This window comes from Dunckerocampus dactyliophorus, chromosome 2 (assembly GCF_027744805.1).
Source record: "Dunckerocampus dactyliophorus isolate RoL2022-P2 chromosome 2, RoL_Ddac_1.1, whole genome shotgun sequence".
Classification (NCBI taxonomy): Eukaryota; Metazoa; Chordata; class Actinopteri; order Syngnathiformes; family Syngnathidae; genus Dunckerocampus; species Dunckerocampus dactyliophorus.
The window spans coordinates 42,479,449-42,497,685 of NC_072820.1; the positions used below are offsets into that span (position 1 = coordinate 42,479,449).

Genomic DNA, 18,237 nt, shown 5'->3' on the forward strand with positions numbered 1-18,237 from the left:
GACATATTCATGTGCACGCACTTGTAAAATAATCTATCAGCATGGTTAAACAAGGTTGTTAAAAGGTCAAGGGCTGCAGTCTGATATTCTATTTTAGATCTGTGATGGGATAATCTCAGTTTTAAGCCTTCCATGGCCTACTCCGTGACATTGTACAAATCCATAAGAGGGCATGGAAAGAGGTTGCAGGTACACATCAGACTACACTGTCATCAACATTTTTTCACTATAAGTCGCTGTACAGTAAATCCCCGCTATTTTCTGCACGTTACAAGGTCCGGGACCCCCCCCACGAAAGGTTAAAAGAAATGCCAATAATGGACACACCCATAAAAAATGCCTACGTTCGGTACTTCAAACCTAATATTATGCCTCTCACAGTTATTAAACACATTTTAAATTCCGTTTTACACATTAAGAAACAATTACAGGAAGACAGTACACAGTATTGTACTTACAAAAATATCTCTTCTTGTCAAAGCATCTTCCTGCTGGAAAATGTTGAGTGAATTGACTTGTGATACAGCGCACTCTGCTGAATTTATAGCTGCAGCCCCTCCAGATAGCGCCATCAAACATCCCAAAGGTGTAATGGTACATGCTACTGCCTTTCATGGAAGAGGTCAAGGTTTTGATTCCCAGCCAGGGTTGTGTCCAACGTAAAAACTAAGTCAAACCATTTACCCGACAGGGAAAAGCTAATCTATTTTTATAGCCATGACAAAGAAAGCAAAATATCAAATTGAAACACTGTACAAAACACACAAAATGAATATTGACTCATTGGTGTGAGATTGGAGTTTGTTTTCCATACAGAAGTTTGATGTGCATTAGTGACAGGCGTAGCTTGTTTTTACCATCAAGTGCTGAAAATCTAGTCTTACACAAGTAATTGGATGGGAATTCTAACATCTGCACTGCCAATGTCATAATGTCGGGTGAATTTTGTTTTCTTGTCTCCCCATTAGGGTTGGGTATCGAGTCTCGAACACCGATGACAACCGGGACTAACATTCAGATTCTCCTGAAATCGTTCAAATTTTTCAATATAGATTCCTAGTTTTGATGCCCAGTCCGCTGTCCGGAAGAAATAGTTGCGAACACCAACAAAGAAGAAGCCGGCGGGCACCAAAAGAAGCAGCTACAATGTTTGGCTTAACATCATTACAAAAGCGCGGTCGGGTCAGTGCAACATTTGCAACACAATGATATCATGCAAAGGAGGCTGCACAACCAACATGTTTAAACACCTCCAGATTCATGGTGTACAAATAGCACAGTGCCTTGTTTTTAATGCACTACGTCAGACTTCCTCTAAAGGATGTCAGAATAAATGATAAATGACGTCTGTCTCGTGCCAATGTCACCGAGGGTTTCAAGATGCCCGCTGATGTGGACGTTTGGTGTAAAGGATGGGAGCCATGACTGCAGGAAGTAAATGTATTCATGTACACAGCACATCTCTTTCAGCAAAATTCAAGAGACCTCTCAACCTACACAACACATTTCTGGCCTTCCCAATAAGAACACTTTGCACTACATCCTGTTTATTTGTGGCAACAAAATAAGGGTGTCATAAAAAATAGCTTACACCAACATTGAGGCAGCAAAGTATGCTAGTTCTAATATCGTAGCTCGTACTCATACATACTGTACATAATCAGACTCATAGCACAAGTTGTTGACATTCTGCACCCAGGTTAGTGCATGATTAAGAGCCTGCAGCATCACACACTCACTAACGCATAAACAACAGCATATGTGGAAATGTTTTTTCATAATCTTTTTAAAAGTAAACATCTTTTGTGGAAGTGTACTCCTGTGGAAATAGATCTGTGATAAATCCATAGTAAAGTTGATAAAAAAAAAAAAAGTTTATATCATAAAAAATTCATGGGGTAGTTCAAACACTTCATCCAAAAAAAAACTCTGATTAGTGCCCTCATTTAAACCATATAAACTTCTACGAACCCGCCTTTTTAAAGTATCACCATCGAGAATCGTTAGGAAACGGAATTGAAACGAGGAATCAGAACCGGAATCGTTCAAATTCAGACGATGCCCAACCTGCTCCCCATTATCCTCATTGGCCTGGGAAGTTTTTTCAGCGGCCCCAGTGAAAAAGATTGTATCGTGTCTGAATGTGTCTTGCAACCCGGTTCAGCCCCGCCCATTGGTTGGGGACCCCTGGGCTAGGATACATTGTACCATAAATTCCAGTGTATAAACCGCTACTTTTTTTCTCAATCTCTGAACCCTGCGGTTTATTCACTGGTGTAGCTAATATGTGGCTAAAAACTACATTTCCCATGGTGCTTGGTGTGGTCATATTCTAATCTTGTGTACCTCTCCTATACTGCAGAACTACTACTAATGGTTTAAATATGTAATTCGGAAACACTTTTATTAAAATAGTCTAGATTGTTCACCCACTAATAGGGAACGTGAGCTGGGATTAGACCGTTGTGAGACAGGTTAGTTTCACCCTATTGATGATGAGTTCTCTTGTATGAAAAGTTCCAAAAATCTGTCTGTGTAACATCTTTCTGTGTACTAAATATCTCGTTTTACATTTTACATGTATATATATTTCTGAGGGCCGCACGGTGGTCTAGTGGTTAGCATGTTGGCCACACAGTCACAGTCTGGGTTTGATTCTCCCTTGGGCATCTCTGTGTGGAGTTTGCATGTTCTCCCCGTGCGTGCGTGGGTTTTCTCCGGGTACTCCGGTTTCCTCCCACATTCCAAAAACATGCATGTTAGGTTAATTGGTGACTCTAAATTGCCCATAAGTGTGAATGTGAGTGTGAATGGTTGTTTGTCTATATGTGCCCTGTGATTGGCTAGTCCAGGGTGTACCCCGCCTGTTGCCCGAAGTCAGCTGGGATAAGCTCCAGCATGCCCCCGACGCTCTGATGAGGAGAAGCGGTATAGAAAATGGATAAATGGATGGATATATTTCTGAGGTATAACGTTTGAGTGTATTGACAAGCTTCGTCATGATTTTATTCATAGCTCATAAATGGCTCCTGTCAAATAAAGAGCTAACTGGTCCTCACGGACAATATGCCACTTTATGACGTGGATGTAGAAACAATCTTATATAGAAACAATCTGTGTTTTCATTTAAATTTCGTGGGTGCGGCTTATACACCAGTGTGGCTTATACACCGTAAATTATGGTACTTAAACCAAAATTAAAACATCTCAATATTTTTTGGTAAATCGAAGAGGTTAATACTTATCCCTAGAAGCATCAAGGAGATTTTTTTGGTTTGTTTTGACATATCCCTGGAGTCAAACAGCTGTACTGTGTGATGCATGTCACTTTAGTTCCCCATCGACCTTCTTTTGACAGATGTTTTTTTCCAGTGACCTTTTGCATACCTTCTTCTGTTCCATGTCCCAACAAAGTGTGAGCCATAATCTACTGTGCTATAAAAGCATCCAGGGAGATATTTGCACATGAAAAGCTTTTTCTGATCTCTGCTGGTTTCATAGGGTTTGCTTAGACTGATGGAAGCAAGAGCTGTGCACATGATGATGTCGGTGCTATTATAACAAATATGTCCAAAGGGAGCACACAGTGCAGTACTGAATTCTCAGCCAATTCTCAGTTTAGTGCTTACTATTCATTTGTGAATGCTAAATAACTTATTTATTTGAAGCAGTTTTACAGGGTCATATGAGGTATCGTAGTTCAGAGCAAAAAATCTGCTTCTAACTCGAAAGAGTGTGGCAAGTACACATTCACGCAAGTTCTAATTGCATAAATAACAGATATCAATATGATTTCCACAGAAAAAGTAATAGCTTCACACACTAATATGATGGCAGAATATACAGTATTAATTTGCAAGGTTGATGGATTTTAATCTCTCAGGGTGTGTTGCCATAATAGAGTGGGAAACATAGTACCATGCACATTTTACACACTTAGGATGATGGAGGAGCCACACCCTGGAAAATACTTTACACAGACTGTGGGCCTTTTCTAGTCTTGACCATATGGCACCAAATCGGTCATTGAGTTCATCCCTCCATCTGATTTGAAACGCTGTACAACACTGCATCGGCGTTCCGGTTGTGCGTTCATGGAATCCACCCTGTTAATGTCCATCATTTGTTGGGTAACTGCAAAATTTTGTCAACCATATAAGAAAAAAAATCTGCCGCAAAGTGGTGAAATAACAGAGACTTAGGATGCCATAATACAAAACTACAGTGTCTAGTATAAACATGATTTTCCTAGCATTTTTCGAAAAGTTTCACTTACAGACAACTGTATCAGTTTACTCAATTGTGTTTCTCACCTTCTTTATCAAAGTGCTGGAACTTGGAGGTTTTTGTGGCTCTGTGGCTTCTGTGAGCCTTGTGGCATGACTGTGTTAGTTAGCAAAGAAGTACACACTCAACCCGCTGATGATGTCATAGACAGGCGATGGAGCTGGCGGGCAATGACTTCTGTTTCCGTTTCCGTGCTAACACAATGCTAAACTTATGCTAAAAATATGTTAAAAAATGCAGTTGAGCTCACGCAATGTATTAATAACTAGGGATGTCCCGATCGGATATTGATATCGGCTATCGGGCCGATATCTGCATAAAAAAGCATATCGGATTATATCGGCCTGCATCTCAAATCTCCCATATTGGCCGTGTGGCACTGAGTGCTTGTCATGCGCAAGTTTCCCATGGTGGCACAGAACTGGGGAAGTTTAATACAACCAACCTCGTCACTCATATGAAGCGGCATCACACGGCAAAAAGTCATTAACTATCAAAGAGAACCTCATTGAGCACCTCGAACCTTGCTATATTATGCCTAGCCGCCACTACATTGTCCATAAAGCTAAACGTAAACTGAAAAATAAGCTTCTACTGTACAACAAAGCGCTCCCGTTCAATAATATATGATCATGTTACGTGGAATAGACAAAAATCCTTACCGTAAAAATGTTGTGTCAATGTTCAACACCCCTGAGACTGACCATTTTACTATTGAAGGTAAAGGTGGGCTTTTTTGGTTATGGTAAAACCCAAAAAGTATACTGTATGTGCTATGTAGTATGTATTTTGCTGTAGACCTACCATTTACTGTAAGAAGGCCCAATATTAGCATGACATTCAAGCCTACAGTTAGCATATGTAAACCTTTGACTTCAACTGTTCTCCAGAGAGCGATGAACAACTTGAGTGACTGACCCCAGACATTGACAGCCCACTGTGAACTGCTCATTTACTCTGGTGACTTTTTGATTATGACGCATTTACACATGGGGGGAAAATATGCACCGCACTGGCTGATGCTGCCATATGGGTGATAAGGACATTTGACTGCCGGTGTTAGAACAGGACAGCGGTAGAAATTAGAAGGGGGAGTGGTGGTGGAGGGATGGTAATGAAGGGGACAAATCATAGAGAAGGGCGCTCGGCCAAATGCATCGCAATCTCAAGTTAACAGGTGTTCAATGAACAAATGGACAGAAGGTTGGAGGGTGCCGCAGAGTCGTTGTGTCTATTTTCTGTCCCCTGCTATTTAAATATGACTCAATTGCTATGGGTATTGGGGACAAGGAGGACAGACACTAAGCCCCTCAATCCCCAAATGTTCCTTAAATGATTTGGAAAGGAGAGGAGAATAAACACCTATCAATACGGACTAACACTCATGTGAGAATGCTACCATAAAACAGATCTTATGCCAGGTTCTATATTGAGGTATTGAGGATTTAGAGGGTGCAGGTTCGTGAGGTTGACCTTTAGCTCCTTTATTGTTTTATCAAAATACCATATTGGACACCGTCTGGCTCTTTTACATGGCTATTAAACGAGTCACATTTCAAAAGAGTAGTTTCAGGTGTGTTTAGGTTAGCTTGTTAGTTAGGTTTTCAGTTGATGGATCCCTTTTATAGATTACAATTTTTTTATTACACAAATCGCCATGCATTCTTATTTTGCACCGTCTCTGGCTGTAAAGAGTCACTACTCTCATTGACCAGCTTTTAGTCACAGGTTTCTAGGATGTAGGACCAAATGGAAAATGGAAAATACTCCAATTATGTGGCCGAAAGTCATTTTCTGGAAAAGCACAACAGGAAATCTGAAACGGTGAAGTACCTGGCTTGACTCCATCCATCCATTTTTTATGTCACTTATCCTCACTGGGATTGCGGGGGTATGCTGGAGCCTTTCTAGCTGACTTCGGGCGAGAGGTGGGGCACACACTGTAATTGAATTGAATTGTAAATGATTTTTAAATATATCTACAGTATTCTGTGACTATTAAAATAAATGAGTATTGTTTGATTTAGTTGAAGGGTACAAAAATATTTCCTCTTAAGATTATTACAATTTGTTGTCTTCACTGCATTCAAGTTATTATCAAACAATTCGAAGATGAGGGTTGTATTATATTACGTCCAATTTATGTGCAGCTTGCTCGGTTGCTGTGGAGACGAAAAGCTCACCAACTAACACGGGAACATCATCTAACAGTGTCAGACCCACAGTGTAAATATATCCTGCAGCAGTAAAAAAGGCACAACCAGGAGTCGCGTGTGCATGTTTGCTCACACGTTTGAGATTTTGATGATTTGCCACCAACTTTATGGTGCACTGGGTCAAGCGTCAGTGTCAGGTTTTGCAATGCCGACTCACACGCTACGACCGGGCTATTTTGGTTACGGTATCCATTCACATATAACCTGCCAGACTATTGTAGCAGTTGAGCTTTCACTGTTGTTCCCTTCTGTACTGTGGATTCTAATCCAGCTCTGCAGTGCACTATTTAAGATGAATGTGGTCTGTGGGTGCATGATGTATTGCAGGATAACATTTTCTCAAAGCAGCTTCCTCAATAAGCAACAGTGAGTCGCAAGTTGGGTTTTTGGCTCTCAGCCTCCCCCTACAGTTGTGAAGTTGAATTAGTTTTTAAGCCTCTGATGTATGATATGTCGATAATATGTTCACAAAGTATGTACAGTACTTGACAAAACAGGCATTTAGGCTGATCCGCCAAAAAGACTGAGCACCGGAGGTGATGATGGTAAATAATGACAAGTATGCCATTCTTCTTAAGACAAGCTAATCGTTTTAAAGGTCTTATTTCGTAGGGATAAACTAAATATTTTGGAACCGTTGACATTTCCTGTACTCATCATCAATAATGCATTGGGAAAAGATTTGGGGTTTTTTTTAGCATTACTAAATATCGTACAATTACCAAAATGTGGATATCATATACAGTAATCGTTCATTTGACGCGGTTAATTGGTTCCAGACCCGACCGTGATAAGTGAATTTGTAGGATTCCTTATTTAGAAATGGATTATGTTTGTAGTTAGAGCATAGAAAACCTGTTTACAGCCTTCTAAATACAGTTTTTAACATTATTCAAGCCCGCTAGACCAACTTTTTTTGACCCACAGACAGGCTCGTGTTCCCACAAATCTATAGCGGAATGGGTGTGGGGGTGGGGGCAACATTATTGCAGTCTAATGTGTCTTATTTATTGTGTTTTGTATCAAACTAACACAGTAACGACTGTATATAGATTTATCAACACATACTGAGTGTAATGCTGATTTCTATGCACATGTCCCTGTATGATCCTTTTCATTCACGCCACAAACACATCAGGACTCATTGTGGCTGATGTGTTGTGACAAAAATCAATGCACCTGCTGTTACTATTTAGCTCTTTCCCAGGACCCATTGTTGGCATTATTGTGCACATTGTGTTTGGAATAGCACGTCGCAGATGGTCAGGAAAAGTCGATCAATCGCATACTGTATTCAGCAGCTCCTGCATGTGGTCCACAATTATTACATATTCTAAAAACAGGGTGTATCAAAAAAAAAAGTAGGCTGTGGCCAATCGCAGGGCACATATAGACAAAGTGAAATAATGAACATATTGTTAAAATATTATCTATCTATCTATTATCTTTGAAAAGGAAGAATTTTTTTATACATCTCTTTCATTAGAGGTATGCTGTAATACTGATACCCCCACATGCAGGTCACACTAAAAATATTAGCAAAAAAAAAACAAGTATGGAGTTGTAACGTCACAAGAAAATTGCAATGTTATGAAAATAAAATGTTTTTTTTAATATGACAAAGTCGTACGAGTGAATGTCAAAATTCTCACATGCACATAAAGCTAACAGTCTGAGACCAGCAATCGATCACTTTATGTAGTTACTGTATTTCTCAGGAACAGACATCATGGTGATGTGTAATAAAAATATTTAAAATGTATCATAATGTACCAATATATATACTAAAATAAATGTAAAATAATTTGTTGGTTTATTACTACTTTTTAAATATTTTTTATTTCACTAATTGTACTAATATCAAAACGTTTTTGTCATAAAATTATGATTATAAAAATATTACCTTATTCTCATAACTTTATTCTCAGTAGTAACCTTGTAGTAGCGGGACATTTGTATCTTTTAAGTTCATATTCCAGAACATAACATGTTCCCTGCATTTGTTCAGGGAGTCCACACACAAATGTTGTCTGTTGGTGTTTGTGTGCTTTCAGGAATTTACAGTGATGTTCTCCGTCCTTGGTGGATATGACTGAGCTGTGCTGATCAAAGAAAGGAAAAGGACCAAAGACAGGCGCAGTTGACTCTTCATCTCTACAATATCAACAGAATAATTGGAAAGAGGATGAATAGCGTGTACATTAGTGCATATTATAAAAAGAAGCTTAGAGCTGGAGCTGTGTAAAAAGCAAATAAATGCTTATACTTATGTATACATACAGTACATACATATATAATGTATATATATATGTGCTCTTGTCTTTCTCATGAATGAAACATGGACAAGACCTTTTATGCTAACTATGTTTACCATCTGTGCTTCTTGTTATGCAATGTGTGAGTCTGCATGCAAAATTGTCCCAAATTGTGATTATGTAATTAAGGCTAATTCCGCACACAGTTACTACAGAAGCCATGAAGTTTTGTTTGTGTGTTTTCTTAATTAGGCCGAAAAGAAATGTGTCTCACGGCTAAAAATGCATGGTTACTGCACAGGTGATACAGGCTTCACCACCATCTTCTTCAAGCATAATAAAGTATTCCAACCTGTCTTTAACTGATCTTAATTTATGATTTTCTCTGCGCTGTTAAAGTTAAATATGGAAATTATAATGTGAAGTTTCAAGGGTTTAACTAGAGATTGCATGCTTGACATCATCTTACATGCAATGTTGTTAAACCTATATTAGGCATATTAGGGCCACATTGAAAAGAAACAAAGAATAAGAAGTTAAAAGTCATGAGAGTAGAGTCGTAATGTTATTTTTAGTGGTGGGATTTGATTTTAAATTCAAATAGATTGCCGCTGATCACTGAATGAAAGAATAGACCTGTACCTGCACCATCAGGCCACTGCAAAAACAAGCAGATGAGTTGAACGGTTAACAAATAGCAATTATAGGAACATGCAGGTTTTTTTTCCCTTCATGCAGCAAATAAACTTTGCTGTTAGCCTAAATTAGTTGTGTCCAAACCTTTCCCACAAAGGACCACATACTGAAAAATATTTTGTAAAGCAACACATAGATATGCTAAGTTATATATATTTCAAGAAAAACTGCATCTCAGTTTTGTAAAATAGGTGAAAAAGCATATTATTTGTATGAACTCCGGTCTTTGCTAGGTTTTTGGGGGTTTTTTTCCATTTTTGCCTATTTTTTTTTTACATTTTCTAAATATTTAAACTTTCTTCTTAAATAATCTTCTTAATTTTCTTTTTGGAATTGTCAGGAAGGGGTTCAGGGTCGTGTGAGTAAAAGTTGAGAGTCTACTGTTACTCAGATTCATTAACAGGGGAGGCGTGAATCCTCGGAGGGCAGTGCCAGGACGGCTTGGCAGCGAACGCAGGGCAGAAGATGAATCCCACTGCAAAAGTGCACAAAAAAACGGTGGTCAAAAAGAGTGGTAAAAACACGAAGAAACCATCTTAAGAAAGCCGGTGTTACCACTCGAGGGTTTGGAACAATATTTTTCTCTTTATTTTGTTTTGCTTGTTTCTCATATTACATCTTTCAAAAAATAATGTATTTTTGTCTTAATATTTCAACTCTATGCTACTAAAATGATATTATTTTTCCTTATTATATTATACTTTTTTTCTCATTAGAATACGACTTTATCACGTAAAATTGCAGCTTGTTTTCCATTTCTGCTGCTTTTTACCAGCTATTTCAGCTTCCTTTTTTAAAAAACTTTCTTCTCCTAATTATGACTTTATTCCCATGATATTTTGACTTTATTCTTGTAACATTATAACTTTTGTGTGACTGAATTTTCCAAAAATTACAACTTTATTAGCTATTGGCTTTTTCTGATATTGTGACAAAAAAAACGCAATTTTTTTCTTTAATATTTAAACTTTATGCTACTGAAATGCCATTATTTTTCTCATAAAAGAACGTAAAATTACCACTTCTCATTAGATGGCAACTTTTTTCTTTTAATATATTGACTTTATTCTTGTCAAATTTTTGCTTTTTTTCCTTTTTTAAGATTTTTTTTTTTGTTTTCTTGATGCACTACGGACAACCCTGGCCTAAATTATTTTTAGCAAGCATTAATTATTATAAAATAAAATAATATATAATAGGGGTGTCACAAGAGCTTGTGACACAAGATCTCGCAAGATTAGAATGTGACAAGATTTTCTCATTCAGACAGAATGTGCCTGTTTTCGTCATTTCTCGCCTCCAACCAGGCAGGAAAGGGGTTCACATTGTGCATTGGTTTCAGCACCTTGGCACACTTGCTTCATGGAGCAACGGCATGAACGGAGTGAGCCCTTTTGTTAGTCATACAGTCCCTTTGTCTCGGTGGGTGGAGGCGAGGCCGGTAGCATACACACACAGAGTGCAGAAGAGCAAGGTAATGTAGTAGACATTAAATTAGTACACTGCAATATGTTGTCATATCTATTTTTCATTGTACTCATTGTACATTATAAAAAGTAATGTTAAAATCTCGTTTTTTTTACCTTTGTGGCTTTAATATTACTTGGTAAAGTTACGAACATTCCAAACAACCTTTTTTTTCATGTTGCATCAACAATTTTAAATTGCTTGGAAGCAATGCAAATAAAAAAGTCATCTTTAAAATAACATACACAATAATATACACAAAATTCTGCTTTAGTTCATTTGCCATAGAGATGTAGTTGCTTGCAAACTATATCCGATGTAATTACAGTTTTGATTTTGCTGTAAACGCCATATGTAATGTCGATGTATAACAGTAAAATCAATTTCCCAATTATGCCATTTCTGTGTTTTTTTTTCTCTTCCAGTCTGTCTGATTCTGTGCCATCTCAATCATATTTAGACACTACTTTGAGTACAAAATCCATAGGCAGGAGTTGCAGGCATGCATCTTGCTGCTACATATTGATTTAAATTCACTGAGTGGCAGGAGACAAGCAGCACACACTGCCTGGCTGGTGCATCATTAACCGCTGTGCTCCCAGGAGAAATCTTGTACATGGATTTGTGAGGATTTGTGCGTACCAACTTTCCAAAACAGGCGCGCAGACATTGATGTCACCTCATCAAAAGCCTTTTTAGATCTTTTTAGTTCTTTGACAAGAACTACGTCTTTGATGAAGGTAAAAGTAACCTTATATGTTCATTTATCCCTTTCATTCATCATTTACAGTGACAGTTTCAGTGACTTTTCACATTAAAATATAACGGAAATGAATTGAGATCTATCAGTCTGGAAAAAGTTATAAAGTCATTTCTAAAGCTTTGGGACTCCAGTGAACCACAGTGAGAGCCATTATCCACAATGGGTGAGAACATGGAACAGTGGTGAACCTTCCCAGGAGTGGCCGGCCAACCAAAATGACCCCAAGAGCACAGCAACGACTCATCCAAGAGGTCACAAAAGACCCCACAACAACATCCAAAGAACTGCAAGCCTCACTTGCCTCAGTTAAAGTCAGTGTTCATGGCTCCCCCATAAGAAACACACAGGGCAAAAACGGCCTGCATGGTAGAGTTCCAAGACGAAAACCACTGCTGAACAAAAAGAACATTAAGGCTCGTCTCAATTTTGCCAGAAAACATCTTGATGATCCCCAAGACCTTTGGGAAAATACCAGACAAAAGTAGAACTTTTTGTAAGGTGTGTGTCCCATTACATCTGGCGTAAAAGTAACTCCGCATTTCAGAAAAAGAACATCATACCAACAGTAAAATATGGTGGTGGTAGTGTGATGGTCTATGGCTGCTTCAAAAACAAAATAAAGACTTTGGAGTGGCCTAGTCAAAGTCCTGACCTGAATCCTATTGAGATGCTGTGGCGTGATCTCAAAAAGGTGCTTCATGCTCAAAACCCCTCCAAAACCCTCGAAAACACTTCTGCAAAGATGAGTAGGCCAAAATTCCTCCACAGTGCTGTAAGAGATTTATTGCAAGTTATCGCACTTGATAACACGTGATTGTTGTTAAATTTGGTTGATGACCTGAAACATTTAAGTGTGACAGACATGCAAAAAAATCAGGAAGGGGGGATACACTTTTTCTCACCACTGCATATGTATATATATATATATGTATCTGAAATTGTTTTCTGCATGTAAAACTATAATTGTAAAACTATTAAAACATATTATGTGTCAACATTTTTTTCCTGGAACCGATTAATTGTATTTGCATTACTTCTGATGGGAAAAATTGATCACTATATTGTGGTTTTTCAAATAATTAATTCATAAATGATTGCTGCTTTGTGGTTGACTATGGCCTATTATTAGTCAAAAAAATATTGAAAGAGAAGTTCTATGAAGTATTCTGGTCACTTGGCATCAGTAATGTTATGAGACATTTCGTTACAGTACATTAGCTTTCACACTGCATGGAGACTGGCTATTGTGCTAGAAGAGCCAAGCCATGATCATTCCGTATGAAAGTGGTAAGTTTTTGTCTCATGTGTCCTCCTTCCTCACTCCGTTTGAAAAGCTATCTTAAGTTTAGAATATGTAAATTGGAGAGGCTAACTAATTAGCTCGCTAGCTGGCTATGCTAGCGCCAGCTGTTTGTTATGTCCCCACAGTGATCTCATAGCCTGAGTAATGCGATGTAAACAAAGAATATTAGCAGTGTAAAAGTGAATATTGGGGTGTTACTTCATGTCTACAAGGCTGTAATAATGCTAAAAACCCGTATTTAGAAAGTCATAAACAGGTTATCTATTCTCTAACTACAAAAATATTCAATTTATTAATATTAGCTCATATATTGCGGAAATTCATTTGAACCTGTTAACCGCGATAAACGAGAGATTACTGTATACGCTAGCAGCAGTCCCTTTAAGAATACGAGAATGGACTTTTTTCCTCTCCAAAATCATGGCAAAGAGGGCGAAGAAGAAGAATTCCAACAACACCCAGACTTGAGGTACAAAATTGTTGGTACCCTTCGTTCAATGAAAGAAAAACTCACAGAAATAACTTGAATCTGAAAAAAGTTATAATAGATGAAAATTCCATGTAATGTAACCAATGAACGTCAGACATTGCTTTTCAACCATGCTTCAACAGAATTATGGAAAAAAATTAACTCATGAAACAGGCCCGGACAAAAATGATGGTACCCCATAACTTAATATTTTGTTGCACAACCTTTTGAGGCAATCACTGCATCAAACAATTCCTGTAACTGTCAATGAGACTTTTGCACTTCTCAGTAGGTATTTTGGTCCACTACTCATGAGCAAACTGCTTCAGTTGTCTCGGGTTTGAAGGGTGCCTTTTCCAGACGGCATGTTTCAGCTCCTCCCAAAGATGCTCAATAGGATTAAGGTCAGGGCTCATAGAAGGCCGCTTTAGAATAGTCCAGTGTTGTCCTCTGAACCATTCTTGGGTGTTTTTAGCTGTGTTTTGGGTCATTGTCCTGTTGCAAGACCCATGACTTGCGACTGAGACCAAGTTTTCAGACACTGGCCACCACATTTCTTTCCAGAATCCCTTGATAGTCTTGAGATTTCATTGTACCCTGCACAGATTCAAGACACCCTGTGCCAGATGCAGCAAAGCAGCCGCAGAACGTAACAGAGCCTCCTCCATGTTTCACAGTAAGGACAGTGTTCTTTTCTTGATCTGCTTCATTTTTTCGTCTGTTAAACATAGAGCTGATGTGCCTTGCCAAAAAGTCTGTCCATAGGACATTCTCCCAGAAACTCTGTGGCTTGTCAACATGTAGTCTGGCTTTTTTATGACTTGTTTTCAACAGTGGTGTCCTCCTTGGTCTTCTCCCATTAAGTCCACTTGGCTCAAACAACGACAGATGGTGCGATCTGACACTGATGTTCCTTGAGCTTGAAGTTCACTTTTAATTTCTTTAAAAGTTTTTCTGGGCTCTTTTGTCACCATTTGTATTATCCGTCTCTTTGATTTGTCATAAATTTTCCTCCTGCGGCCCCTTCCAGGGAGGTTGGCTACAGTCCCATGGATCTTCCATTTCTGAATAATATGTGCAACTGTTGTCACAGGAACATCCAGCTGCTTGGAGATGGTCTTATAACCTTTACCTTTAACATGCTTGTCGATAATTTTCTTTCTAATCTCCTGAGACAGTTTTTTCTTTGCTTCCTCTGGTCCATGTTGAGTGTGGTACACACCATGTCACCAAAAGCACAGTGACTGACTGTAGTCCTATCTATAGGCCCACTGACTGATTACAAGGCTGTAGACACCTGTTAGGGGGCACACTTTGCACTTTGAATTAACATGTCCCTTTGGTCACATTATTTTCAGTCTGTTCTAGGGGTACCATCATTTTTGTCCAGGGCTGTTTCATGAGTTTATTATTCTCAATAATTCTGTTGAAGCATGGTTGGAAAGCAATGTCTGATGTTCATTGGTTACATTTCATAGAATTTTTATCTATTATTACTTTTTTCAGATTCAAGTTATTTCTGTGACCATTGTGAGTTTTTATTTCATTGAACGAAGGGCACCAACAATTGTGTCCACGTGTGTGTGAATATATAACATATATATATACTGTATTTATTATTTGGAACACTAAATACAGGTGTTACCAACAAAAGAAAAAAAATGGCATCAGAGAATGTAACAGCTGCAGTAAGTTCAGTTGGATCGGAGGAAAGAGTAAGAAAAAAATGGTTTGACATCAAAAACCTGTGCCAAAAAACATGTAACGACCCGCAGCCACGTATCATCTTTAACTGGAGGAGGACAAGCAACAACCCAGCTTTGTTATTATTATTATTATTATTATTATCATCATCAGCATTATTATTATGTTATTATTATTATTCCTCATGGAGACACAAACCGGCTATACAATCAATCAGCGCCACTGCCGGTAAAATAAATAGCTCAGGGCCGAGGTTGCTGATAAACATTTCTTTAGACATTTTAATTTGTGAAAATTAAAATAAATGTCACAATAATGTGATCTTTTAATAACTCAAGCCAGTCCCGCCTGTGCTGAGGAGCCGAAGGCGGAGAAGGAGCCGGGGGAGTTGGAGGAACAAGAGCAGCCTGGGCCATCAGAAGCCCATTGAGCACATCCTCGGGGGGCGAAGGTGCTAATGAAGGCAGTGCGGCACAACCAACCAAAGCCATAAATTAAATTAAGGATCAACTGGCAAACACTCTGCAGCACTCTGTCTCACTTTAAAGATAGCCAACAGGCAGACTTACCTAAAATCTCTGTATGATCCTCTATCTTGTTTGAATGGCAGCGGCATTTGGGGGTGGGACAGGCTCTGCATAAGGCATCAGCTCATCTGCTGTGGCAGGATTCCTGCTGAGGTGCCTTGCCTATTGCCAAGTTCTGCAGAATGCAGCAAGCCAATAAGGTGTCGCAAACTATGTCAGGCTTATACTGAAGTAACTGTTATGTGCTGAACAGGTACAGCCTTTGCCTTTTAGCAGAACTTTGGTGTATTCAACGATGCCTCTTGAACGCGCAAGGGCCTGATTATAGTGCTGCTCCTGCGGGGTACTCAGGTTGGCATTAGCCATGGCCTCAGTGGACATCTTCACACCAACAGAGTTGCTTTACAGAATGAACCGGGAAACAACATTTAACAGGGACATATTTGAATTGCAGATAATTTGTGCGCTGATAGAATGAAATCCTTTCCTCTTCACATTGTTTACTAAATTCATTGTGTGATGGTGCTTTGTTTGTGATGTGCGTCCAGCGATGGCGTGAAATTCTTGTTTCATTTCGGCTTCTTGGTGATGTGACATCTGGATGGGAATTGGGTGTACGTTAGTGCCAGGGAGGTTATTGCATCCAACACTGCCGGCATGACTCTATTTATTGTCGGCTGCGAAATGCCACACAGTGTATGTCTCCAATCTCCTGCTGAAATGTCCCGGTGGCCAAAAATCCCAGGGTAGACAGGAGCTGGATGTGAACTGGGATGGCTTTGATGCGCTTTGTCTCTTGCTCCAACATGGGTTGCAAATCACAGCATAAATAAATTGTAATATTTGGGTAGGAAGCGGTATCTCACCGAACAAATCAGCACACTCTTTGAAAACATGCTCCCTGTGGATCGCGCTGTTCTCCAAATCCTAAACCATGGGACGCGTATTTCAAGTTTTCTTTTCAGGTTGTTCTGCACAACTGTCTTTTATAATGTGTTGCACTGATTATTTTAATTGTCTACCACATTATGAATTTGCAATTTTGTTAGATAGATTAACCAGGGAACATGTGTGAGGTTTGACATTGGTGAACCATGACTCTCTTAGTGTGTTCTATTTGTAATTTCACTGTTCTACCACTAGGTTTTGTGTGTACCCATAGTAAGAGTTATGCTTAAATGTAAACATATGTACACATTTTCCGGAAAAGGGTGGATTGCTCCCTCCGGGTTGGGAATGGGGGTCCTGCCCCAGGTGGAGGAGTTCAAGTATCTCGGGGTTTTGTTCACGAGTGAGGGAAGGTTGGAGCGTGAGGTCGATAGGCGGATCGGCGCAGCGTCTGCAGTAATGCGGTCGCTGTACCGAACCGTCGTGGTGAAGAGAGAGCTGAGCCGGAAGGCAAAGCTCTCAATTTACCGTTCGATCTATGTTCCCACTCCCACCTATGGTCATGAGCTTTGGGTCGTGACCGAAAGAACAACATCGCGGATACAAGCGGCTGAAATGAGTTTTCTTCGTAGGGTAGCGGGACTCACCCTAAGAGATAGGGTGAGGAGCTCAGTCATCCGGGAGGAGCTCAGAGTAGGGCCGCTGCTCCTTCACATCGAGAGGAGCCAGCTGAGGTGGCTTGGGCATCTAGCCTCCCTGGTGAGGTGTTTCGGGCATGCCCAGCTGGGAGAAGGCCCCGGGGAAGACCTAGGACACGCTGGAGGGATTATGTCTCACAGTTGGCCTGGGAACGCTAAGACTGCTGCCCCCGTGACCCGAACCCAGATAAGCGGAGGAAAATGGAATGGAATATTCCTACGCAGTACACACAATTAGGGATGAGCCGGATACTAATTTTAGACAAGTATCTGTTACGGATAATGTATTTTTGGCGAGTACGAGCACGAAACGAGTACAGCTTGTCATTACCCGGGATGAAGGAAAATCCTCATTGGGTAAGTACTTATGTATTCACTCTTTATGCTCTGTGAATGTCCAAAAAGTTAGTTGGTAGACTTGTTTCGTTACATATGCGGTGCATTTGACAAGACAGAGCTGTAATCGGCTCGCGTGGTGTCGGTCACTGCCCGTTTTTTTTTTGTTTTTTTTCCTTTTTTTTGTTTTTTTTTTGTTTTTTGTTTTTTTTTTTACCCCTGTCCTGTCCAGCCTTTAAAGCAGATAGAATTGTATACCTAAATGCCGTCAAGTGCTCAACAGATTTACTCTGCCAGAGAGAAGTGTGATATACACTTCCCCTGTCATACAAAATTTATTCGACCTTGATGCTTGTTATAAAGCAAATTTGGAGCGACCGGACCGGAGCAGGAGGGGACAGAGAAGAAGAGAAAAGGAAACGGGGGGGGGGCGGGGGGGGGGGGGGGGGGGCGAGAGGGGACAAAAACAAAAAAAAGAGAGACAAGAGACAAGGACAACAGCAGCAACAACAACAATTGTGACAGAACAACAGAAACATACAGAACGACATCAGCAAATAAATGTCCGTGACAACTATAAAGACGAACAAGGATAAAGGACAAATCAATATCAACAACCACAATGACA

General features: G+C 39.6%; 2 protein-coding genes across 3 annotated transcripts in view; both read left to right on the forward strand.

Moving 5' to 3' along the window:
* The window catches only part of LOC129177905 (urotensin-2 receptor), a 51,052-nt gene extending 36,947 nt beyond the window's left edge, over positions 1 to 14,105 (forward strand). The window contains exon 4 of one of the 2 annotated variants that reach the window (XM_054769516.1): positions 14,062 to 14,105. The gene's annotated coding sequence lies outside the window, so the exon portion shown is untranslated. Of the gene's footprint in view, positions 1 to 8,557; positions 11,267 to 14,061 lie in introns of those variants that run through there. The other variant, XM_054769515.1, reaches the window with a different exon arrangement.
* The window catches only part of LOC129167872 (urotensin-2 receptor), a 115,651-nt gene that overhangs the window by 18,140 nt on the left and 79,274 nt on the right, over positions 1 to 18,237 (forward strand). The gene's annotated exons all lie outside the window — the stretch shown is intronic.